The following is an 18837-nucleotide window of genomic DNA, read 5'->3' as shown; positions in this document are numbered from 1 at the left end:
ATGGCAAACGCTCTGTTTTTCATGGCAATGGTGTGTTATACTTAGACCTGAAATAATAGACCGCATACTACATTAGAATTCAACCAAGCCATGTATAAATGAATATATTAACCTTTCGTCCACATATTAACCTTTCGTCCACAGCTAACGTTATACGCTGCGGGTGAAGTGCGCGAGACAAGTTACATTACTTGGGCGAGCGACGCGTGAGATCATGCAATGCAGAGCTGGCGAAGCACAATCTGTCGAAATAATGGATTCTTGAATAAAAGACAAGCTAACATTTGATGTAGTTATAATTAAACACATAATAAACGTTTAAATTATAAAACATCTTACCTTTTTACAAGTGTTTCTGTATCCGCAGTCTTCCAGCGATACGTCTACCGTTACCAGCCGTGTGTGTGTATAGGCGGATGTGGCCCAAGTTCCTGTTCACCTGTGGGTTTACTGGCGGACACACACTATATGCATACCGCCACCTATTGTACTGGAGTTTAAATGAGCTCTATGGTTGAATACTGTGCAAACACACTGAAAAGTATTATTTAAGCGGACCATAAAAACAATAGGCGCCCCAGTGCAAGTAGCTTTTTGGCCAAGTCACAATAATACACCTTTGTTTGTAGAAAGATGCAGTGGTGGTAAGTAATGAAGTAAAAATACTTTGTTACTTTACTTAAGTATTTTTTTCGGGGATCTGTACTTTACTTGAGTATGTTTTATTTGCATCTACTTTCACTTTTACTCCACTACAATTTTAAAGACAAAGTTTACTTTTTACTCCGATACATTTCCCCATGCCCGCTCCAAGTATTTATTACACTGGCTTTCCAAACCAATGAAAAACTTGTTTTTCTTTTGAAAAAAAGAACGCGCAAGCTCTTTGCCAGCATAAGCTCACAGCAGTCAGTTCGCCATTGACTGCAGAAACCGGTGAAGGTGCAGCTCTCGCTGCCAGCAATGATCCCAAGATTTCCGACAGAGATCACCCATGGCCATATATCAATGATGTGTTCGAATTCACTGAAATCAAGGGAGATTAATATCGGCTGAAATGTCTTCTTTGCCTGCCACGGGTGAATTAAATTTCAGCATTCAAAACTTCACCCTCAAATCTGAGAAAACATATTGAGGTGAGTTGACGTTAAAGCAACACTAATTTACCTTAAAATAATGTTTCCAAAATCGTTTCAGCGGTTCATCAAGTCGTAACAGGGTGAAAGGCACTTCTGCCTTAGCTTTGTGGTCCTATATCTGCTAGAACCACACTATATAAGTTTGCCAGATCGGGTCGCGTTTCTGTAGTTCGAATGAGACATAAGAAAACTACAAATTTGATTTGCTTTACGGCAAGCGTTACAATTGGACATCATTCACTCTAAAGCCGGTGCTGGATAAACAGTGGATAAACAGCGAGCATGCGTGCGACAGTAGGCTCTGGTAGGCTAAATTACGACAGCGGTAACGGACAATGCCGCTTCTAACCTGTAGGGGGACCGCAGAGGAAAAGTTCTTTAGTGTTGCTTTAATGTTACTATTGTTAGCCAAGTGATTTCATATTGAAACGTGCCTTGTAAACAGCTAGCCAACAAATTCTTAATTGCAGTATCTAATCTTATCATTTGTTCAAATAAAACATTGCATATCACTCCCAAAACAATTGATCTGCCTAATTATTGATATTTACAGTTAATTTGAATATTTACTTTTTACTTTCGGTACTTAAGTACGAAATCGGATACTTTTGTACTTTTACTCAAGTGATGTTTGAATGGAGGACTTTCTACTTTTACTGGAGTAATTTTTTATTTAGGTACATATACTTTTACTCGAGTATAACTTTTGAGTACTTTTACCACCCCTGGAAAGATGTGGTTCACTTCATCAACTTATTACTACGGTCACAGTTGGGTGTAGACTTTGAAGACCATTTATATCTTTTTGGAATCATCTTTAACCCTTTACATTACATTAACATTTAAATTAATTCAATTTATATTCAAATTATAAATTTAAACAAAAAATAAATTAACTAGGGACAATTTACAAATTAATACCGTTCGATGTATGACGTCATTTGCTCTAATGCGCTCTGACTGAGAGGGATAGTTCACACATATGAACTCGTATAAAGGCCCATCACACTCATATTCAGCCTTTTTTATTGGTTTTCTTTTTTTCTTTTGCACGTGTCCACAGCAGCCCGATACTGTACACCCCAAAAGGTCTTTTAAGAGCTAAGACTTTTAAGAGCTTTGGTTTCGTAAGTACATGTTTTGACTAACTATCAGACAAGTTTTCAGTATTTATTGGCATAATGCAGCATAAATGTAACATGAAACTTTAGGACTGTTACCAGGTTTGATTAATATATTTTTTAACTACTTTGTTTTATTAGATTTTGGATTGTCTTCCTCTGCCGCCTCAGTTTTAATTTCAAGGTAAGTAATATTACTTAGCTGCTCCTAAATGTGTTGTCAGTAATATATGTTGTATATTTTATTTTTAAACTTACATCGGATATTTATATTTGGTCATTTTTTTGCGATGGGACAACTATCCATACATAGGCTATTTATGTAGATTCAGAAATGAAGAGAACACTGCAAAACTTCCAACTTGATAAATAGATTTTTTTATATATATTTGCAATTTAATTTCAAGTGAATTGTTCAATATATAGCAAAGTAACATTTTGCCAATTAATATCTATTGCAAGTGCCTAAATATAACAAGCCATTCACATTGATGTGTTGCAGTTTTTGTCCATAAGTTCTTTAATTTTGCTTTCAACACTACAAGGTAAGATATTTACAAATTTACATTAACATGTTCTTTCTAGTAGGATTTGGTTTTAGTGCTGAAAGATCACAAAAGGACCAAACATTACAAAAATACAATATTTAAAAATAAAATCTGATAATCAGTGATCCCTAAAACAATTTAACTAACTTGAAAGCTCAGATTGGGTAAAAAAGGGTGTACAAATTAAATATAAATGAAATAAATGCTACTCTCCTAGAATGAGCTCTGAGAAGAGAGAGATGCACAGGACATATGTGCATGCTTGGAGAACCACAAGGCAGGCATTGTCCAGATCGCCATCTCACCTGGAGACTAATCCAGCCGGTGAAGTACAATCACTTGATCTTCCACTTGAAGAACAATCAGAAGGTGCTGACGGAGTAGTAATGTCAGTGGATATGGAGCAGAATTGTGGGGAATATTCATCTGACACTGAACACCATTTGCACTCTGAAAATGCAAGAGAACAGCCAATAGCAACAACATGGGAGGTAATTAACAGCTTGAATGAATCCTTGGCCTTTCACCTTGAAGACGACGACAGTGAGGACATGTCACTGGCAGAAGAGCTGTCCACTTGGGCCATTGAATACCAGATAAAACACAATGCACTTGACAACCTTCTTAAATTGTTAAAAAGGCATGGACACAGTGAATTACGCTCAACTGCCCGGACCCTTTTGCACACTCCCCGGCAACTTGACACACAGCAATCATCTGGAATGGAATACGTTTACTTTCCACTAAAACAGAAATGACAAGAAACGTTAGAAAGTTACCCACTTGATGAAGTAAACTCCACTGTGTTGATTTATCCCTGAACGTTGATGGATTACCACTGTACAAAAGCTCCAAAACATGTATGTGGCCAGTCCTTTGTGCAGTCATGCTAGATCCTGTTACCATTTCCCCCACGGCTCTGACATGTGGTGCAAGTCGACCAACAGATCTTGGCTTTTTGGAAGACACTGTAAGGGACCTGGTCATCTGATGAATGACGGGATTACCTTCATGGGAAGAAAAATAAAAGTCAATCTGAGGTGCTTTGTGTGTGATGCTCCAGCTCGTGGATTAGTGAACAATATTAAACTGTATTCCGGGTACTTTGGCTGTGACCGATGTGAGCAAAAAGGTGTGTGGTTAAACAGAGTCACATACCAAGAGACTGCTGACCTCATACTCCGGACAGATGAAGCATTCAGGAATCAAACACAGTTTCAGCATCACCATGGGAACACACCTGTGTCTCACCTCCCCATAGACATGGTGCGGTGCTCTCCCATTGATTACAAGCACCAGGCTTGTCTCGTGTAATGAAAAGGCTCCTGCTCATCTGGACCAGAGGAGACAGAGCTGTGAGGGTTTCGGCCAGCCAAACCAAAGAGATTAGTGCAAGACTGCTGTCTCTCCGGAACTGCATACCATCTGCATCTGTGCGAAAGCCTAGGGGTCTTGAGGAGCTGGACAGATGGAAAGCAGCCGAGTTTCGTCAGGTCCTTTTATACACAGGGAAGATTGTGTTGAAAGGAATACTGCCAGATGACCTGTACTTACACTTCCTTTCTTTCAGTGTGGCCATGGCAATCCTAGTATGTCCAAGTCTTGTGCAGGAACTTTCCAAATATGCCAATGAACTGCTGCAATTCTTTGTGGAAAAAGGTAGGACACTCTATGGACAGGAGTTCCTCGTGTACAACACCCATACCATGCTGCACATAGCAAGTGAAGCAGAACACTTTGGTTGTCTGGAAAATTGTAGTGCCTTCATGTTTGAAAACTACCTGCAGTCACTGAAGAAGATGGTGCGTTCTGGCAGACACCCACTGATTCAGGTTTCTAAGAGGCTGGAAGAGATGAGCAAACAGAAAAAAACTCCAAACAATACAAATGTACAGAAAATCTCACCAAAGGCCCGAGACTGTGCATACATCCTCAGTGGGGGCCAATGCTGTGAGGTTCTTCAAGTGCCAGACAAGGAAGAAAGAGCTTTGCCGTGTGTACAGTAAACCGTACCCTCTGGTCCACAGCCCATGCACGTCATTTTTGATTGGTGCCTACACATACAACCAAAAAAACAACACTATCAAGTGGATTCCAACATCAGAACTCACAAAACATGCGATAAAGATGAATCCAGAAGACAGGAGTGTGATTTTTCTGTCATTGCTCCACAAGTTATAATCAAAGGTAATAGGTTGTCATATGATGTGATTTGAGGCGATAGGTAAATATAATTAGCTTCTTTTCCATTTATAATGATTTTTCTTGCTTCTTGCAGAATGTATGCAATAGTTGAATTTTTGGAGGAGGGGACTTGTGATTTGGTACTACAGACCTGGCTTTTTGAAGAAGATGAGGTATTAAATCTCACTTGTAACAACAACATACATTAACAAATATCTTTACATTCACTATGAAAATCAAAATGGACAATTCTTTCTTTTATGGAACATAACAGTGCATCTTTCAAATTATTCATGCACATTTTTTGTAAAGCGCTTTTAATCTTTTTTTTACAAAATTATTTACATGCCTTCATTGTAAGGACAACTCTTCTCTTTTTTCCCCTCATCTTTCTCTTTTCAAATTTAACACATTGTTCTCCCACCGAATGTTACTTCCATTTAGCATGTTTTGAGTACAATTCTGAATTATTAACATTTACATCTAACTTTTTACTTGAGTTAGATTTTCAGGTACTCTTGCTTTCATATTACAGTTTGAATTCATTTTCTACTTCTACAATATTTATTTCATAATTTAATTGTACTATTTTAATGCAGGTGCAATACGGTTACTGGCCACCAATTAATGTGACCAAAAAAATTAAAAGGCTTGAACTACCTGATAAAAAAAAATGGACCAGGCACAGGGTCAGAGTGTTTGCAAAAACAGGTATTTCATTTTACTTTAAAGGACCATTCAAACAAAATGTTAGTGCAACTACTGTTAAGGAATGCTAAATTATACTCGCTGTATTTTTACTTCAGGTGACTATGAAACTGCTGAAAGTGGCCCAAAAGAGCAGCTGTGCAGTCTTCTGTGGAGAGCTCCGGTGACGTTCCCAAGAGGAGAAAACACCAGTGTGTCTCAGCAGCTCCGATGAAGGTATGAACCTGAGCATGTGAAAAAAAGTTTACAAGTAAACAATTAAAGTAATTCAAAAATCTTTTTTTTTTTTTAAGATACTTCTTCAGTCCCTCACCCCAAAAAGAAGAGCCGGGTGAACTGTACAACAACTGGTAGGCCTTTCTTAGTTTTAATTATTTTACTTTACCACTTGTGCACATTTTCATATTAAAAAGTGTTTGGGGGTTTTCAGAATACCACAATGTCATTAGTTGATTGATACCAATACCAGTACATTTCATTTCTAATTTACAGTGGAACCTCAGCTGCCATTTCCCCCAGCATTTAAACCAAACAAACAAATCACACTAACGCAATCAAGACCTGAAGATTATACAATTCTTGATGCATCATTAAGACCAACGCCTCCTAGAGACATCCAGAAGAATGGTGAATGCAAAACATAATTTGAAACTTAGTTGTTACCTTTATTTGAATGAGACATTTCAGAATAGAGTGGTATGTTAATTGTGAACTACCCGTGAAATGCCAAAAAAGTGTTAGAATTAAGTTAAATAACAAACCATTTTGAAAATGTATTCCATCTTGTAGACACACCATTTCAGTCTTGTTGCAGGTCCAAACCCTGGGGAAAACCCCCGGCGGGTGACGCAGGCACTGGCCTCCTACAGTGTCTGGAAGGAGTTTAGTCTGAAGGGGAAGAAAGGGAAGAGACCACTGCAAAACTTGAACATTATGAAGGTCATAAAAAGTAAGCCCAATATGTTAGTGACTCAAAAACCTGTATTACCAGTACTTTTTAAACCATTTCTGCATAATTCTGGAATTTAATATTCCAGAGGCAGTGATGATGTCCAATCCTAGAGTCCAGCAAGCAACAGTGGAGGCCATTGTGGCAGACACACTTACTGTCATGATCCTGGTATTCTCCTTCCTTTCTCTGTCTCCCTCTTCTGGTCACACACGCTATTTTCTTTCATTCATTCATTCACTCACACATACACACACACACTCACTCTGTGCAGACACACCCATTTACTATTACTCTCTTCATTCTCTGCCAGCCCTCTTCAATTATCGCTATTGCATTCTTCCTCTTCTCACCTGCTACCTCTTTACCTCTGATTAGTCTTCCTACTTCTTGATCCTTTTTCCACCTCTCCTTTGCCAGATTATTATCTATGATTGCGTACGAGTCTGACTGTTACCTGATTATCCTGTCCGGTCCTGTCTTGTTTGGTGAGTCCTGTTCTGCAGGCTTCCCTGATTGTTTGTTCGCTAAAGCTATTATCTGCCCAGTTACCCTGCTACTGAAGACTAGAGACGGGTTCCTTACCTGAGTCCCTACCGCTGCTGTTGTGGCTCTGCTTTTCTCCTGTGTTGCCACTCCGGGACCCGCCAGCCCCATCCAGGGTTACATCTCTATTGTTTGCAGCATTTAATGAGAGACTTTCTGTTGCTAGCCCTACGAGGCGCATTCCTTTGTTATATTAAAGACATTGTTAATCTGCCATCGCTCTTGGGTCCTTCCTTCAGACATCTCTGACAGAATAATCTGGCCAAAATGGACCCAGCGATGGAAAACTCCATTCAGATGGCGATTGAGCATCAAGGAGCCATGCTGGGCCGTCACGAGGAGGAACTGTCCACTACCAGACACGCAGTGGAGTCCTTAGCGGCTCGGATGACCGACCTTTCCGAGCAGATTCACCATCTCCGGCTTGATCCTCCACCCAGATCTCAAGACGTTCATGAGCCCAGGGTTAACAATCCGCCCTGTTATGCCGGTGAGCCTTCAGAATGTCGCTCCTTTTTGACACAATGTGAGGTGGTGTTTTCTCTTCAACCAGTCACTTACTCCCAGGATCGAGCCCGGATCGCCTATATTGTCTCCTTGCTCACCGGAAGGGCTCGCGAATGGGGCACGGCGGTTTGGAACGCCGAGTCGGACTGTTTAGACCGGTATTCGCTGTTTAGAGAAGAGATGACCCGAGTTTTTGACCGCTCCGCTCATGGAACAGAGGCTTCTCGTCTTCTCTCATCTCTTCGTCAAGGTAGACGTTCGGTTCCCGACTTTGCTATTGAATTCCGCACTCTCGCTACTTCCTGCGGATGGAACGAACCCGCCCAGGTCGCTCGTTTTTTGGAGGGACTCAATGCAGACATTAAGGATGAGGTAATCTCCCGGGAACTTCCTACTCGTCTTGACGCTTTGATCGACCTGGCCATTCGCATCGACAAGCGTTTCGAGCTCCGGCGTAGATCTCGCAGTATGGAGTCCGCTCTCCTTTCTCCGCTCCCCGCTACCACCATTTCCTCCTCCGCAAGTGCTGGGACGGAGCCTATGCAGCTGGGAGGGATTCGCATTACCACCGCTGAACGCGAACGCCGAATCACTAATCGACTCTGCCTTTACTGCGGGTCGGCTGGTCACTATGTGTCGACATGTCAACTAAAAGCCAACGCTCGCCAGTAGAGAGAGGGTTACTGGCGAGCGCTACTGCCCTTGTCCCTCCACTCAGAACCCGCACTACTTTTTCTACTGCTCTCCACTGGCCGGGCTCCTCCGTTTCATGTCAAGCCCTAATCGACTCGGGAGCTGAGGGAAGTTTTATTGATGAAGCCTGGGCTCTTGAACAGGGTATTCCTTTAATTGATTTAAATCAGCCCACTTCTGTTTTCGCTCTCGATGGCAGTGTCCTCGAGAAGGTTCACCGTGCTACCATACCGGTGAGTCTTACTGTCTCGGGTAATCACCGAGAGACAATTTCGTTTTTAATTTTTCATTCTCCTTATATTCCTGTTGTGTTGGGCCATCCTTGGCTTGTGGAACCGAATCCTCAGATCGATTGGGCCAGGGGTTCTATTCTTTCATGGAAATTATCATGTCATGTTAAGTGTTTAGTGTCTGCTGTTCCTCCCGTTTCCTCTGTTTCTGTGTTTCAGGAGGATCCAGGTGATTTGTCTGGGGTGCCGGAGGAGTACCATGATTTGCGGGCGGTCTTCAGCCGTTCCCGGGCCACTTCTCTCCCTCCTCATAGACCCTATGACTGCGGTATCGACCTCCTGCCCGGCACAACGCCCCCTCGAGGGAGGCTATATTCTTTATCAGCCCCAGAACGCGAAACCCTTGAGAAATATCTCTCTGAATCCTTAGAAGCCGGTACCATTGTCTCGTCCTCCTCTCCCGCCGGTGCTGGATTCTTCTTTGTGAAAAAGAAGGATGGTTCTTTGCGCCCTTGCATTGACTATCGTGGGCTGAATGACATAACGGTGAAGAATCGCTATCCTCTTCCCCTTATGTCATCCGCCTTCGAGGTTCTGCAGGGCGCAAAGATTTTCACAAAGCTGGATTTACGCAATGCGTACCATTTGGTGCGCATTAAGGAGGGAGACGAGTGGAAAACTGCGTTTAACACTCCACTTGGGCACTTCGAGTATCGGGTTTTACCGTTCGGGTTGGTCAACGCTCCCGCCGTGTTCCAAGCTCTGGTGAATGATGTTTTGAGAGATATGCTCAATATATTTGTTTTCGTTTACTTGGATGATATTTTGATTTTCTCCCCTTCTCTCCAGGTGCACGTCCAGCACGTTCGTCGGGTTCTCCAACGGCTTCTAGAGAATCGTCTGTTTGTAAAAGCAGAGAAGTGCATGTTTCACGCCCAGTCTGTCACGTTTCTCGGTTCTGTCATTTCGGCGGAGGGGATCAGCATGGACCCTACTAAGGTGCAGGCTGTTACCGGGTGGCCGGTGCCTGACTCTCGCGTCGCTCTTCAGCGTTTTCTGGGGTTTGCGAATTTTTACAGACGGTTTATCCGCAATTTTAGTCAGGTAGCCGCGCCTCTAACCGCACTCACCTCCGTTAAGTCTCGTTTTGAGTGGTCTCGGGCTGCCCAGACAGCCTTTGATCATCTCAAGTCTTTGTTTACTTCCGCTCCCATTCTCACTACTCCTGATACCTCCAACCAATTCATCGTCGAAGTGGACGCGTCAGAGGTGGGCGTCGGGGCCATCCTCTCCCAACGCCTTCCCACTGACGGCAAGGTTCATCCGTGCGCTTATTTTTCTCACCGCCTTACACCGTCTGAACGCAATTACGACGTGGGTAACCGCGAACTGTTGGCCATTCGTTTAGCGTTGGGCGAGTGGCGTCACTGGCTAGAGGGCTCCTCCGTTCCATTCATAGTCTGGACCGACCACAGAAATCTCGAGTACATCCGATCTGCTAAGCGTCTTAACGCTCGTCAGGCTCGTTGGGCGTTATTTTTTGGTCGTTTCAATTTTACCATTTCTTATCGCCCCGGTTCGAAGAATCTCAAGCCCGACGCGCTTTCTCGCCAGTTCGCTTCCCCCAAGGAGGTCCCTGTCAAGGAAGAGATCCTTCCTCAGGGATGCGTCCTCGGTGCTTCCATCTGGGGAATCGAACGACTAGTCAAACGAGCTCTTTCCCTTGTCACCGTTCCTCGTCAGTGTCCTAGGAATTTGTTGTTTGTTCCTGTCGCTGCGCGCTCTGCCGTCCTGCAATGGGGGCATTCCTCTAAGCTGTTCGCTCATCCCGGAGTAAGAGGAACTCTTGCTGCTATCCGCCAAAGATTTTGGTGGCCCACCCGCGAACGTGATATCCGCCGGTTCGTTGCGTCTTGCTCTGTCTGTGCTCAGACCAAACCCAGTAATTCACCGCCCGCTGGACTTCTCCGGCCGCTTCCTATTCCGTCCCGTCCGTGGTCTCATATCGCGCTCGATTTTATAACAGGACTTCCCTCCTCGGGGGGAAATACTGTTATCCTCACGGTCGTTGACAGGTTTTCCAAAGCCGCTCATTTTATCCCTCTTCCTAAGCTCCCCTCCGCCAAAGAGACTGCACAGACTGTCGTCGATCATGTCTTCAAGATTCACGGTCTCCCCTCAGATATCGTTTCTGACAGGGGACCCCAGTTCACTTCTCAATTCTGGAAAGAATTTTGTCGACTAATCGGTGCGTCCCCTAGTCTCTCTTCCGGTTTTCACCCGCAAACCAATGGTCAGGCCGAGCGCGCTAATCAGATTGTTGGACGCATTCTGCGCAGTCTTGCGTTCCGCAACCCCGCGTCTTGGACTGAACAGCTTCCTTGGGCTGAGTACGCGCACAATTCTGCTCCGTCCTCCGCCACCGGCCTGTCTCCTTTCCATAGCTGTCTTGGGTATCAACCGCCGCTTTTTCCGTCCCAAGACTCTGATTCTAGTGTCCCGTCGGCCAAGGCTTTTATTTGCCGCTGTAGACGCACATGGAGAAGGGTGAGATCAGCGTTATGTCATTCTCGTTCCCTCACTCGTCGGGCTGCTAATAAACACCGCGTTAAGAGTCCTAGGTATACTTGTGGTCAGAGGGTGTGGCTCTCCACCCTTAACCTCCCGTTACAGTCCGTTTCTCGCAAATTGGCCCCCAAATTCATTGGACCTTTTCGTATTTCTAAGGTCATGAGCCCTGTCACTATCAGGCTTAAACTTCCTCCCAATCTCCGACGTATTCATCCAGTCTTTCACGTGTCTTGCGTAAAACCTGTCATACGCGCCCCGACCCGTCCTGCACCTCATCCCATTCGCGTTGAGGGTTCTCCCGTCTATAGAGTTCGCAGGTTATTGGATGTCCGTCCTCGAGGCCGCGGTCATCAATTTCTGGTCGATTGGGAGGGATACGGTCCTGAGGAGAGAAGCTGGATTCCCTCCCGGGACGTCCTGGACCGCTCGCTCATTGATGACTTCTACCGCTCCCGTCAGGCTCCATCCTCGGGAGCGCCTGGTGGCGCTCGTTGAGGAAGGGGTACTGTCATGATCCTGGTATTCTCCTTCCTTTCTCTGTCTCCCTCTTCTGGTCACACACGCTATTTTCTTTCATTCATTCATTCACTCACACATACACACACACACTCACTCTGTGCAGACACACCCATTTACTATTACTCTCTTCATTCTCTGCCAGCCCTCTTCAATTATCGCTATTGCATTCTTCCTCTTCTCACCTGCTACCTCTTTACCTCTGATTAGTCTTCCTACTTCTTGATCCTTTTTCCACCTCTCCTTTGCCAGATTATTATCTATGATTGCGTACGAGTCTGACTGTTACCTGATTATCCTGTCCGGTCCTGTCTTGTTTGGTGAGTCCTGTTCTGCAGGCTTCCCTGATTGTTTGTTCGCTAAAGCTATTATCTGCCCAGTTACCCTGCTACTGAAGACTAGAGACGGGTTCCTTACCTGAGTCCCTACCGCTGCTGTTGTGGCTCTGCTTTTCTCCTGTGTTGCCACTCCGGGACCCGCCAGCCCCATCCAGGGTTACATCTCTATTGTTTGCAGCATTTAATGAGAGACTTTCTGTTGCTAGCCCTACGAGGCGCATTCCTTTGTTATATTAAAGACATTGTTAATCTGCCATCGCTCTTGGGTCCTTCCTTCAGACATCTCTGACACTTACGCTCCAGCAAGTGTCGGAATATAAGCTCCATTGGTGCAGTTTTCTGTAAAATAGTTATTATCGTTATATTCTAATTACCTTATATCATTTAAAAAAGGGAGATGACATGTTCAGTCCACTTAGTAAAAGTAGAAACAATGTGAAGTTGACCGTTTAGTCACTGGTTCGATTTACTTACACAAACAAAGAACATCTGACTGTACATGTGAGTGGAACATTTCACAGTCTGTCGTTTAGGTCCATTAGGCTTGAGGCAGGTTTGAATTTGAACTATTCCAATTCCGCTCATTGCAATCTAATTAACGTTAGGTAAAACAAGAGTTTGGATCTCGTGCTATTGTAACATATTAGATATGTTATACATATATGAGGTCATGAGGACATCTAGTGGTCATCTGATATAATGACATCCAGAGTCACGTGTGTATGTTTTGTTACTGGAGTATAATAAAGTTGGTTGATGACGCAGGGTCTGATGTTCGTCTGTCGGTCTAAAGAACAGAACATGGTGTCAGAATAAAACGGATATAAAGGCAGAAACAGAGGCACAGTTACAGCCACCGCCGCCATTGATCCTGCAAGGAAATCTCTCGGAAAATAGGAGGAACTGGATACAGAGGTTCAATCTTTTCTCGCTAGCTAGCGGAGTAGCAGAGAAGTCTGAGGCGGTGCGGTGTGCTACATTTCTGCACGTGGCGGGGGAAGAGGCCATACAAGTATGTAATACATTTGAGGTCTCAGAAGAGGAGAAAAATAAAATACAAGTACTAAAAGACAAGTTTAAAAATTACTGTGAGCCTCGAAAAAACCTACCGTACATCAGACATGTGTTTTTCACGAGATCGCAAGGGCCTGCTGAAACAATCGACATGTACGTCACTGATCTGAAAAGCAAAGCTAAAGACTGTGAGTTTGGTGATCTCCACGATTCATTAATTCGTGATAGGATTGTATGTGGCATAAGAGAGGATCAACTAAAAGGCAGGCTTCTAAGAGAAACGGATCTCACATTGGAAAAGGCCATAGACATTTGCAGGGCCAGCGAGATCACGTCGAGTCAGATGAAAGCACTCAATGATGAAGTAACTGTACACAAAGTTGAATCCATAAAGCCAAAGAAAAGAGACACCAAATCAGAGCAGACGTCAGTGATGAGAAAGGATGCGGCAACACGAGTACAGAAATGCCCAGCCTACGGGAAAACATGCAAGTCTTGTCAGAAGAAAAATCATTTTGCAAAGATGTGTAATTCCTAAGACCTGCAGAGTCAGAGTAAAAGAATGCACGTGATTGAACAAGATGGTAACATGTTTATTGGTACAGTAACAGTGGAAAAAGAAAGAAATGTAATGTCCATCAACTCAAGTAATGAGGATGAACAATGGATCGAGACAATCCAGATAAACAAGAATGATGTAAAAGTGACACTGGATACAGGAGCTGAATGTAATGTCATGTCAGAAAGTGTGTACAAGTTGCTAAACACAGCAGGGAGACGGCAGAGGTCCAGCTGCAAACTCGTTACATATTCTGGACACAAGATGGCGCCATTGGGCAAGAAAGCACTAAATTGTGTGTAAAGGACAGAAATACAAAATCCTATTTGAAATAATGAAGCATGATGCATCTGTCATTCTAGGACGATCTGCATGTCAAAAAATGGGCATGATTAAAAGACTGTGAAATTGAAAAGAGCAGAGACATTCTCAAGGATTTTGACGATCTATTTGAAGGACTAGGCTGTTTACCAGGAGAACACCACATACAAATTGATCCAAATATCAGACCAGTTGTGCATGCGCCGAGAAGGATACCTGTAGCTCTGCGAGAGAAAGTGGATGAAGAACTGCAAAGAATGGAGCAGATGGGGGTCATCGCAAAGCAAACTGAGCCAACTGAATGGGTCAACAGCATGGCAACTGTAGTTACATCGAAGAAAATGCGCGTTTGTATGGATCCTAAAGATCTTAATCTGGCAATAAAAAGAGAGCATTATCCAATGCTGACAGTAGAAGATGTGGTCTCAAGAATTCCGAATGCAAAGTACTTTTCTGTGCTAGACGCGAATCAGGGGTTTTGGCAGATAAAGATGGATCATGAAAGTTCAAAGCTTTGCACAATGAACACACCAGTTGGGCGATACCGTTTTCTTAGGTTACCTTTCGGTATATCATCAGCGTCAGAAGTCTTTCAGGAACAAGTGCAAAATAAGAATGACAGAGATCAAATACATAGGACACATACTGAGTGCTCAAGGAGTGAAGCCAGATGAAGGAAAGGTAAGGGCAGTGACTGAAATCCCACCACCACAAAGCAAGCCAGAACTGCAAAGATTTCTGGGAGTGGAGCAATATCTGGCAAAGTTCATTCCCAATATGTCTGACATAAGTGCACCTTTGAGGAAATTGCTGGAGAAAGAGACAGAGTGGCGCTGGGAGGATGCTCAACAGCAAAGTTTTGAAAAACTGAAATATTTGGTTACTCAAAGTCCTACTTTGAAACTCTGTGATGTGAGCAAACCGGTCACGTTGTCGGTAGATGACAGTTCAGAAGGACTAGGAGCTGTGATTCTGCAAGAAGGAAGGCCAGTGGCTTACGGCTCGAGAGCTCGGAACGACTGTCAGCGTAGATACGCACACATTGAAAAGGAGTTGTTGGCCGTTTATGGTTGTGAGAAATTTCACCAGTATGTGTACGGAAAGGAAATCATGATTGAAAGTGATCACAAGCCATTAGAGAGTAAGAAGCCGCTGCATCAGGCTCCTATTAGATTAGAAAGAATGCTTTTACGGCCACAGAGATACAATCTGAAGGTGATGTACAAACCTGGTAAGGGACTATACATAGCAGATGCTCTAAGTCGTGCATATTTACACAAACAGAAGGAAAATCTGCTGGAAGAGGATCTAGCAGTGAACTGGATTACGTCACAACTTCCTATTTCAGAAGAAAAACTGGATGCTTTCAGAAAAGCAACAGCAGAGGATGCAGAGATGCAAATGTTAAAAAAGGCAGTGCTGAATGGATGGGCGAAAGAACGATCTATGATGCCAAGATCAATACAGGAATACTGGACATATCGAGAGGAAATCAGTTATGAAGATGGTCTGTTATTGAAAGCAAATAAGCTCATTGCTCCAAATCAGCTGAGACAAGAAATGTTCAACAAAATGCATGAGTGACACCTGGGAATTGTCAAATGTAAGGCAAGTAGCTAACACTGCTAACTGGGGCTCAAGGTCGAGCAGACAGCGGCTCTCAGCTCAGAGCGCAGCCGAGCACAGGACTCTGATAGTGGGTGACTCCATAATCAAAAACATTAGTAGCAGGGATACAACTACATGCTGCCTTCCACAAGCAACAACTTCTGATGTAAACAGGGAACTTCAGAACATTCTGATGAAACATAAAACTGCAAATCGACTCATCATTCATGTGGGGAAAAATGATATTCATAAAGAGCAGTCAGAACTCCTTAAGAAGGATTTCAATGAACTTTTTGAAACACTTAAAAGACTGAAAGTTCAAACATTCATCAGTGGACCACTCCCAGCAAGAGGAACAAACAGGTTTTCACGGTTGCTTGGGCTTAATACATGGCTCCAAAAAACCTGCTATTTAAAAGGAGTAAACTTCATTGACAACTTTTCTGGAGTCAGAGGCAACTGTTTCAACAGGATGGCCACCACCCAAACAAACTTGGCTCAAGAGTGCTAAAGGACAATATCTGCTTCTCCCTCAATCATCCTTCTGCAGTCTGTGCCAATCCACTCAACCTGAATGGCACACACATACCTGGACACAGTATGAATGACCACAGGACTTCACTTCAGCACCTGAATGGACATGCGATTGACACGTCACACAAGGACAATGATAACACCATGCAGCCACAACAACTTCTGCTCACGGACACAATCTCAGCTGAGCCCCGCCCACAGAGCTCACCACAGACAGACTGTGACATACTAGAACTGCTCCAAGATTCAGCACTCAAGGACGACTTTCTGGAAAACAGCCAGGGAAACCAGGACAGCATATTACAGCCGATAACACCAGAGCAACAGCCCGTCTCACCAGACACATTTTCTCTATCTCCAGCATCTCCACTTCTGTGCTTCTCAGAGAAAATGGAAGAACTGGTGTTTGCTGGAACCAAACTATCCCACTCTTTTGCTGCAAGCCCCCAGATGTCAACCAAAAAGCGGCAGGCCCCACAACCACCAAAGCCTGTGGGCCCAGCTCGCCCTCCCCCTCCTCCTGTGAGAGCTCTTCGGCCTCTGCCACAGCGCCAGGGCTCACACCCTCCTCCATCGGCCCGAGGTGAACCAAAAACAACTGATACCAGCTCTCAGTGATATGTGTCGGGTCTCCGCTATGACAACAGTAACTTTCTTAAATGTTTACATAACAAGCGGGAACCCAGTGTGCCTGTATCTTTCTCTATTGCTGTTCGATTACATGATAGAAGATCTAAGGCCTTCAAAAGCCGTACAGCAAACCCATCTAATCTGGTACCTATTACACGCCAAACTAAGACTGCTGTGGGGACAAAAAGTAAGACTTAAGTTAGCACTTTTAAACATCCGCTCACTTAAAAATAAATCACTTCTAGTCAATGACTTAATAACCATATACAACCTGGATTTTATGCTTCTAAATGAAACCTGGCTAAAAGACAGCTGCAGTGCAACAGTCCTCAATGAAACAGCCCCTCCTAACTTTACTTTTATGAGTGTCTGCAGAGCTGTAAGGAGAGGTGGAGGAGTAGCTGCTCTTTTTAAGGATGTCTATCAATGTAAGCAAACATCATTTGGTAACTACCCGTCTTTTGAATATCTCGGTATTGTTTTAAAAGGTGCCCCACGCATTTTACTTATCATTATTTACAGGCCTCCAAAATACTCTCCAGCCTTTGCTGAGGACTTAACAGAACTGTTATCAACAATTTCCTCAGAGTTCGACTGTTTTGCTATTGCTGGAGATTTTAACATTCACATAGATAAGTACTTGAATACACCTTATGGTGCAACCTGGACACATCGTCAGTGATACTCCCGGGGTCATAGGGTGTTTCGGGTCTTACATCAGACACCCTCACCCGGGCGACCCAGCCGGGGGTGATCAAGCCCCGACTTGTGTCCAGGTAGCGCTCTACGCCACGCGTCCCCCCTCCTTAACCAGAGCCACCGTGCTGCCTTTTCAGCGGCTTCCAGGATGTTCTTGATGGCTCTTTGCCTGTGCAGTCCGCAAATCCCTAAGAGTCCCAGGACCCGGTGTAGAGACTGGCCTGCGAAGCCCCTACAGCCCACTTCAACAGGCTCACAGCGGGCCTTCCACCCATTCCTCCGACACTCCGCTACCAGATCAGCGTACTTGGCCCTCTTTCTTTCCTGGGCTTCCTCCATTCTATCTTCCCAGGGGACCGTTAGTTCCAGTAACACCACCTGCTTACTTGCTGCGGACATCAAGACCATGTCCGGTCGTAGTGATGTAACTGCAATGGTGTCTGGGAACCTCAATTGAGTCCCCAGGTCCACCAGGAGGTGCCAGTCTCTTGCTGTTGCGAGGACGCCCCCTTGGGTCTTTCTAGGGGGCTGAGGCTTCTCTCCTGCTCGAACAAAGGCAATTGCAGACTTGGTTGGATGATGCTGCTTGCTAATGTTAATGCCAGTGCTGATGGCGTCTGCTACTGCCTTCAGGATCTGGTCATGGCGCCAACGATAACGCCCATCTCCCAAGGCTTTTGAACAGCAGCTGAGGATATGCTCTAATGATCCCCTTTTCTGGCAGAGTTGGCAAGCAGGTGAGTCCACCAGGCCCCAGGTGAACAGGTTGGCAGGGCTAGGAAGGACATCATACACTGACTGGACCAAGAACTTGAAATGGTGTGGTTCCGCCTTCCAGAGTTCTGCCCAAGTGATCTTACGGCCAGCTGTTTGCTCCCACTTTGTCCAGGCCCCCTGCTTGGACATGCCCACCACTCTGCTGAAGCGAGCTTCCTCCACCTCGGCTCGTACCTCCTCCTGGATAAGCTTCCGCTTCTCCTTTCCTCTGGCTTTGCTGTAGCATGGCTTGGGATTGCTACCAAGCCCGGCCCGCCCAGTAGCCACCGTACCCACCAGGGTGCTATGCCGCAGCCTTGCCTCCGCCCGTTCCACTGCATCCTGGGCGCGCCACTTCCTTCCTGTTCTGACCTCTACCCCTGCTGAAGAGACCTTGGTGTCAACTGAGTCTCGGTAGAGCAGGACTTCTCTGGCTCGGGTGACCTTGAACTCCTCTGCCAGACTGCTAAAGGGAAGCTGTAGCTTGGTGTTATGGCCAAAGAAAGCAACGCTGCTTAGGCTCCGTGGCAGGCCCAGCCACCTGCGCAGAAATCGGCTGACCTTCCGCTCAAAGCCCTCCACGGTGGTAATTGGGACTTCGTATATCAGCAGTGGCCAGAGGAGACGAGGGAGGATGCCATGTTGGTAGATCCAGGCCTTAAACCT

General features: G+C 44.8%; 1 protein-coding gene and 1 long non-coding RNA gene across 2 annotated transcripts in view; one reads left to right on the top strand and one right to left on the bottom strand.

Moving 5' to 3' along the window:
• The window catches only part of LOC130096225 (NACHT, LRR and PYD domains-containing protein 12-like), a 218279-nt gene that overhangs the window by 92318 nt on the left and 107124 nt on the right, over positions 1 to 18837 (top strand). The window lies entirely within an intron of this gene.
• On the bottom strand, positions 3020 to 3577 carry LOC130100680 (uncharacterized). The gene is made up of 2 exons (XR_008808913.1): positions 3336 to 3577; positions 3020 to 3258 (listed from the first exon to the last, which is right to left on the bottom strand). It is a non-coding gene; the product is annotated as an uncharacterized LOC130100680 (long non-coding RNA).

This window comes from Rhinichthys klamathensis, unplaced genomic scaffold (genome assembly GCF_029890125.1).
Source record: "Rhinichthys klamathensis goyatoka isolate OS25496 unplaced genomic scaffold, OSU_Roscu_1.1 h1tg000011l_1, whole genome shotgun sequence".
Taxonomy (NCBI): Eukaryota; Metazoa; Chordata; class Actinopteri; order Cypriniformes; family Leuciscidae; genus Rhinichthys; species Rhinichthys klamathensis.
Note: the sequence above shows the minus strand (reverse complement) of the source record. Positions and strands in the feature narration are given on the sequence as shown.